This window comes from Somniosus microcephalus, unplaced genomic scaffold (assembly GCF_052327205.1).
Source record: "Somniosus microcephalus isolate GS21.2 unplaced genomic scaffold, FLI_Smic_1.0 scaffold349, whole genome shotgun sequence".
Lineage (NCBI taxonomy): Eukaryota > Metazoa > Chordata > Chondrichthyes > Squaliformes > Somniosidae > Somniosus > Somniosus microcephalus.
The window spans coordinates 305,638-312,956 of record NW_028225536.1 but is presented as its reverse complement, the minus strand read 5'-3'; the positions used below and the strand labels follow the sequence as shown (position 1 = coordinate 312,956).

At 54.1% G+C, this 7,319-nt stretch overlaps 1 non-coding gene across 1 annotated transcript; it reads left to right on the top strand.

Moving 5' to 3' along the window:
* The first annotated feature begins 4,802 nt into the window (after nucleotides 1-4,802).
* On the top strand, nucleotides 4,803-4,875 carry trnat-cgu (transfer RNA threonine (anticodon CGU)). Its single transcript has one exon. It is a non-coding gene; the product is annotated as a tRNA-Thr (tRNA).
* Nucleotides 4,876-7,319: the final 2,444 nt, after the last annotated feature.

The window sequence follows — 7,319 nt, the reverse complement described above, 5'->3', positions numbered from 1 at the left end:
CACGGGTTCACCGACAGCTGACACCACTGTTGTGTTTGAGCCATTGCCCCGAGCCAAAAGAGGAGTGGAGAATGCGGGCATCGATCCCGCTACCTCTCACATGCGAAGCGAGCGCTCTACCATTTGAGCTAATTGCCCAGCTACTTCTTGCAGTTGCACCAAGTTTGCTTCTCAGTAGCTCCTTAGCACTCGCCTCTGAGTTGCTGCGCCACCAGCAGGGATCTCCTGCTTCGGGTTAGCCCGCTCCCTGATCTCTTTCAACGCTTTGCTCCAATCGGCGTTACCGAGCAACGGCAGGGCGGGATGTCAGAGAAATGGGGAAAGAAGCCGAGCAAGAGCCCGAGCCGGCAGAAGGGAAGCGAGGTGACCGGAAAGTAGCAGCCGCCACGAACCTGAGGGAGCAGCCGAGAGCCCTGTCTGACTGATAGACGACTTCTTTTGCCTGAGGTTTTGCCTGAAAGAGAGTGCTGGGTGTTTTGGTGCGTTGCTGCTCAAAGGCACTCCCTGCTGGTGTGCAGATGCAACTGCTCAAGCAATGGAGGTGTCCTGTGCCTTAGCAGCAACATGTAAACTAGCGTCAAGTTAAGAGCACTGCCTTGAGCAAAATGCTCCTTACCGCTCACTTACTGCACAAGAACGCCCGCTCCTTCAAGCCGGAGTCGAACCAGCGACCTAACGACGACTTTGCTTTGCTTTTTTTCCACTGCAGTCCTCCGCTCTACCACCTGAAAATCGAAGGGAAGCGGCAAAGGTGTCTCGCTTTGGTGATTGTCCGCCGTGCGCCTTTTGACGCTCGCGGCCTGGTGTACCTGCTGATGCCGCAGTGTTGTGGGACTGTGAGTTGCCCGCTGCACTGGAGAGGCTGTGCCAGTGGCGCAATGGATAACGCGTCTCACTACGGATCAGAAGATTGTAGGTTCGACTCCTACCTGGCTTAATCTTTTTTACGCACTTTGCATTATGGCTCTAGATGCCTCGCAAGCGCACCTACTTGGTCATGCTGCCCAGCAGTTTGCACGGCCAGTGCCTTCTTAGCACAGTAGGCAGCGCGTCAGTCTCATAATCTAAAGATCCTGAGTTCAATCCTCAGAGAAGGCATTGATACTTGCAAAGCTTTTTTATCCCTCATCTCAGCTTTCCATTTTGGCTGCACAAGACTATCGACAAGTCTTGCTGCTAAAGCACACCAAAGGATTTGATGTCCCTTGGCCCCCCTCTGCACCTCAGCGTGTGGAGACACTTCGGAAGTACACGGGTTCACCGACAGCTGACACCACTGTTGTGTTTGAGCCATTGCCCCGAGCCAAAAGAGGAGTGGAGAATGCGGGCATCCATCCCGCTACCTCTCACATGCGAAGCGAGCGCTCTACCATTTGAGCTAATTCCCCAGCTACTTTTTGCAGTTGCACCAAGTTTGCTTCTCAGTAGCTCCTTAGCACTCGCCTCTGAGTTGCTGCGCCACCAGCAGGGATCTCCTGCTTCGGGTTAGCCCGCTCCCTGATCTCTTTCAACGCTTTGCTCCAATCGGCGTTACCGAGCAACGGCAGGGCGGGAAGTCAGAGAAATGGGGAAAGAAGCCGAGCAAGAGCCCGAGCCGGCAGAAGGGAAGCGAGGTGACCGGAATGTAGCAGCCGCCACGAACCTGAGGGAGCAGCCGAGAGCCCTGTCTGACTGATAGACGACTTCTTTTGCCTGAGGTTTTGCCTGAAAGAGAGTGCTGGGTGTTTTGGTGCGTTGCTGCTCAAAGGCACTCCCTGCTGGTGTGCAGATGCAACTGCTCAAGCAATGGAGGTGTCCTGTGCCTTAGCAGCAACATGTAAACTAGCGTCAAGTTAAGAGCACTGCCTTGAGCAAAATGCTCCTTACCGCTCACTTACTGCACAAGAACGCCCGCTCCTTCAAGCCGGAGTCGAACCAGCGACCTAACGACGACTTTGCTTTGCTTTTTTTCCACTGCAGTCCTCCGCTCTACCACCTGAAAATCGAAGGGAAGCGGCAAAGGTGTCTCGCTTTGGTGATTGTCCGCCGTGCGCCTTTTGACGCTCGCGGCCTGGTGTACCTGCTGATGCCGCAGTGTTGTGGGACTGTGAGTTGCCCGCTGCTCTGGAGAGGCTGTGCCAGTGGCGCAATGGATAACGCGTCTCACTACGGATCAGAAGATTGTAGGTTCGACTCCTACCTGGCTTAATCTTTTTTACGCACTTTGCATTATGGCTCTAGATGCCTCGCAAGCGCACCTACTTGGTCATGCTGCCCAGCAGTTTGCACGGCCAGTGCCTTCTTAGCGCAGTAGGCAGCGCGTCAGTCTCATAATCTAAAGATCCTGAGTTCAATCCTCAGAGAAGGCATTGATACTTGCAAAGCTTTTTTATCCCTCATCTCAGCTTTCCATTTTGGCTGCACAAGACTATCGACAAGTCTTGCTGCTAAAGCACACCAAAGGATTTGATGTCCCTTGGCCCCCCTCTGCACCTCAGCGTGTGGAGACACTTCGGAAGTACACGGGTTCACCGACAGCTGACACCACTGTTGTGTTTGAGCCATTGCCCCGAGCCAAAAGAGGAGTGGAGAATGCGGGCATCGATCCCGCTACCTCTCACATGCGAAGCGAGCGCTCTACCATTTGAGCTAATTCCCCAGCTACTTCTTGCAGTTGCACCAAGTTTGCTTCTCAGTAGCTCCTTAGCACTCACCTCTGAGTTGCTGCGCCACCAGCAGGGATCTCCTGCTTCGGGTTAGCCCGCTCCCTGATCTCTTTCAACGCTTTGCTCCAATCGGCGTTACCGAGCAACGGCAGGGCGGGAAGTCAGAGAAATGGGGAAAGAAGCCGAGAAAGAGCCCGAGCCGCCGGAAGGGAAGCGAGGTGACCGGAAAGTAGCAGCCGCCACGAGCGTGAGGGAGCAGCCGAGAGCCCTGTCTGACTGATAGACGACTTCTTTTGCCTGAGGTTTTGCCTGAAAGAGAGTGCTGGGTGTTTTGGTGCGTTGCTGCTCAAAGGCACTCCCTGCTGGTGTGCAGATGCAACTGCTCAAGCAATGGAGGTGTCCTGTGCCTTAGCAGCAACATGTAAACTAGCGTCAAGTTAAGAGCACTGCCTTGAGCAAAATGCTCCTTACCGCTCACTTACTGCACAAGAACGCCCGCTCCTTCAAGCCGGAGTCGAACCAGCGACCTAACGACGACTTTGCTTTGCTTTTTTTCCACTGCAGTCCTCCGCTCTACCACCTGAAAATCGAAGGGAAGCGGCAAAGGTGTCTCGCTTTGGTGATTGTCCGCCGTGCGCCTTTTGACGCTCGCGGCCTGGTGTACCTGCTGATGCCGCAGTGTTGTGGGACTGTGAGTTGCCCGCTGCTCTGGAGAGGCTGTGCCAGTGGCGCAATGGATAACGCGTCTCACTACGGATCAGAAGATTGTAGGTTCGACTCCTACCTGGCTTAATCTTTTTTACGCACTTTGCATTATGGCTCTAGATGCCTCGCAAGCGCACCTACTTGGTCATGCTGCCCAGCAGTTTGCACGGCCAGTGCCTTCTTAGCGCAGTAGGCAGCGCGTCAGTCTCATAATCTAAAGATCCTGAGTTCAATCCTCAGAGAAGGCATTGATACTTGCAAAGCTTTTTTATCCCTCATCTCAGCTTTCCATTTTGGCTGCACAAGACTATCGACAAGTCTTGCTGCTAAAGCACACCAAAGGATTTGATGTCCCTTGGCCCCCCTCTGCACCTCAGCGTGTGGAGACACTTCGGAAGTACACGGGTTCACCGACAGCTGACACCACTGTTGTGTTTGAGCCATTGCCCCGAGCCAAAAGAGGAGTGGAGAATGCGGGCATCGATCCCGCTACCTCTCACATGCGAAGCGAGCGCTCTACCATTTGAGCTAATTGCCCAGCTACTTCTTGCAGTTGCACCAAGTTTGCTTCTCAGTAGCTCCTTAGCACTCGCCTCTGAGTTGCTGCGCCACCAGCAGGGATCTCCTGCTTCGGGTTAGCCCGCTCCCTGATCTCTTTCAACGCTTTGCTCCAATCGGCGTTACCGAGCAACGGCAGGGCGGGAAGTCAGAGAAATGGGGAAAGAAGCCGAGAAAGAGCCCGAGCCGCCGGAAGGGAAGCGAGGTGACCGGAAAGTAGCAGCCGCCACGAGCGTGAGGGAGCAGCCGAGAGCCCTGTCTGACTGATAGACGACTTCTTTTGCCTGAGGCTTTGCCTGAAAGAGAGTGCTGGGTGTTTTGGTGCGTTGCTGCTCAAAGGCACTCCCTGCTGGTGTGCAGATGCAACTGCTCAAGCAATGGAGGTGTCCTCCCTTTTCATAACAATGGAGGTGTCCTGTGCCTTAGCATCAACATGTAAACTAGCGTCAAGTTAAGAGCACTGCCTTGAGCTAAATGCTCCTTACCGCTCACTTACTGCACAAGAACGCCCGCTCCTTCAAGCCGGAGTCGAACCAGCGACCTATCGACGACTTTGCTTTGCTTTTTTTCCACTGCAGTCCTCCGCTCTACCACCTGAAAATCGAAGGGAAGCGGCAAAGCTGTCTCTTTTTGGTGATTGTCCGCCGTGCGCCTTTTGACGCTCCCGGCCTGGTGTACCTGCTGATGCCGCAGCGTTGTGGGACTGTGAGTTGCCAGCTGCTTTGGACAGGCTGGGCCAGTGGCGCAATGGATAACGCGTCTGACTACGGATCAGAAGATTATAGGTTCGACTCCAACCTGGCTCGAACTTTTTTACACACTTTGCATTATGGCTTTAGATGCCTCGCAAGCGCACCTGCTTGGTCATGCTGCCCAGAAGTTTGCGTGGCAAGTGCCTTCTTAGCGCAGTAGTCAGCGCGTCAGTCTCGTAATCTGAAGGTCCTGAGTTCAATCCTCAGAGAAGGCATTGATACTTGCAAAGCTTTCTTATCCCTCATCTCAGCTTTACATTTTTGCTGCACAAGACTGTCGACAAGTCTTGCTGCTAAAGCACACCAAAGGATTTGATGTCCCTTGGCCCCTCTGTCCCTCAGCGTGTGGAGACCCTTCGGAAGTACACGGGTTCACCGACAGCTGACACCACTGTTGTGTTTGAGCCATTGCCCCGAGCCAAAAGAGGAGTGGAGAATGCAGGCATCAATCCCGCTACCTCTCACATGCGAAGCGAGCGCTCTACCATTTGAGCTAATTCCCCAGCTACTTCTTCCAGTTGCACCAAGTTTGCTTCTCAGTAGCTCCTTAGCACTCGCCTCTGAGTTGCTGCGCCACCAGCAGGGATCTCCTGCTTCGGGTTAGCCCGCTCCCTGATCTCTTTCAACGCTTTGCTCCAATCGGCGTTACCGAGCAACGGCAGGGCGGGAAGTCAGAGAAATGGGGAAAGAAGCCGAGCAAGAGCCCGAGCCGGCAGAAGGGAAGCGAATGACCGGAAAGTAGCAGCCGCCACGAACCTGAGGGAGCAGCCGAGAGCCCTGTCTGACTGATAGACGACTTCTTTTGCCTGAGGTTTTGCCTGAAAGAGAGTGCTGGGTGTTTTGGTGCGTTGCTGCTCAAAGGCACTCCCTGCTGGTGTGCAGATGCAACTGCTCAAGCAATGGAGGTGTCCTGTGCCTTAGCAGCAACATGTAAACTAGCGTCAAGTTAAGAGCACTGCCTTGAGCAAAATGCTCCTTACCGCTCACTTACTGCACAAGAACGCCCGCTCCTTCAAGCCGGAGTCGAACCAGCGACCTAACGACGACTTTGCTTTGCTTTTTTTCCACTGCAGTCCTCCGCTCTACCACCTGAAAATCGAAGGGAAGCGGCAAAGGTGTCTCGCTTTGGTGATTGTCCGCCGTGCGCCTTTTGACGCTCGCGGCCTGGTGTACCTGCTGATGCCGCAGTGTTGTGGGACTGTGAGTTGCCCGCTGCTCTGGAGAGGCTGTGCCAGTGGCGCAATGGATAACGCGTCTCACTACGGATCAGAAGATTGTAGGTTCGACTCCTACCTGGCTTAATCTTTTTTACGCACTTTGCATTATGGCTCTAGATGCCTCGCAAGCGCACCTACTTGGTCATGCTGCCCAGCAGTTTGCACGGCCAGTGCCTTCTTAGCGCAGTGCGTCAGTCTCATAATCTAAAGATCCTGAGTTCAATCCTCAGAGAAGGCATTGATACTTGCAAAGCTTTTTTATCCCTCATCTCAGCTTTCCATTTTGGCTGCACAAGACTATCGACAAGTCTTGCTGCTAAAGCACACCAAAGGATTTGATGTCCCTTGGCCCCCCTCTGCACCTCAGCGTGTGGAGACACTTCGGAAGTACACGGGTTCACCGACAGCTGACACCACTGTTGTGTTTGAGCCATTGCCCCGAGCCAAAAGAGGAGTGGAGAATGCGGGCATCGATCCCGCTACCTCTCACATGCGAAGCGAGCGCTCTACCATTTGAGCTAATTCCCCAGCTACTTCTTGCAGTTGCACCAAGTTTGCTTCTCAGTAGCTCCTTAGCACTCGCCTCTGAGTTGCTGCGCCACCAGCAGGGATCTCCTGCTTCGGGTTAGCCCGCTCCCTGATCTCTTTCAACGCTTTGCTCCAATCGGCGTTACCGAGCAACGGCAGGGCGGGAAGTCAGAGAAATGGGGAAAGAAGCCGAGAAAGAGCCCGAGCCGCCGGAAGGGAAGCGAGGTGACCGGAAAGTAGCAGCCGCCACGAGCGTGAGGGAGCAGCCGAGAGCCCTGTCTGACTGATAGACGACTTCTTTTGCCTGAGGCTTTGCCTGAAAGAGAGTGCTGGGTGTTTTGGTGCGTTGCTGCTCAAAGGCACTCCCTGCTGGTGTGCAGATGCAACTGCTCAAGCAATGGAGGTGTCCTCCCTTTTCATAACAATGGAGGTGTCCTGTGCCTTAGCATCAACATGTAAACTAGCGTCAAGTTAAGAGCACTGCCTTGAGCTAAATGCTCCTTACCGCTCACTTACTGCACAAGAACGCCCGCTCCTTCAAGCCGGAGTCGAACCAGCGACCTATCGACGACTTTGCTTTGCTTTTTTTCCACTGCAGTCCTCCGCTCTACCACCTGAAAATCGAAGGGAAGCGGCAAAGCTGTCTCTTTTTGGTGATTGTCCGCCGTGCGCCTTTTGACGCTCCCGGCCTGGTGTACCTGCTGATGCCGCAGCGTTGTGGGACTGTGAGTTGCCAGCTGCTTTGGACAGGCTGGGCCAGTGGCGCAATGGATAACGCGTCTGACTACGGATCAGAAGATTGTAGGTTCGACTCCAACCTGGCTCGAACTTTTTTACACACTTTGCATTATGGCTTTAGATGCCTCGCAAGCGCACCTGCTTGGTCATGCTGCCCAGAAGTTTGCGTGGCAAGT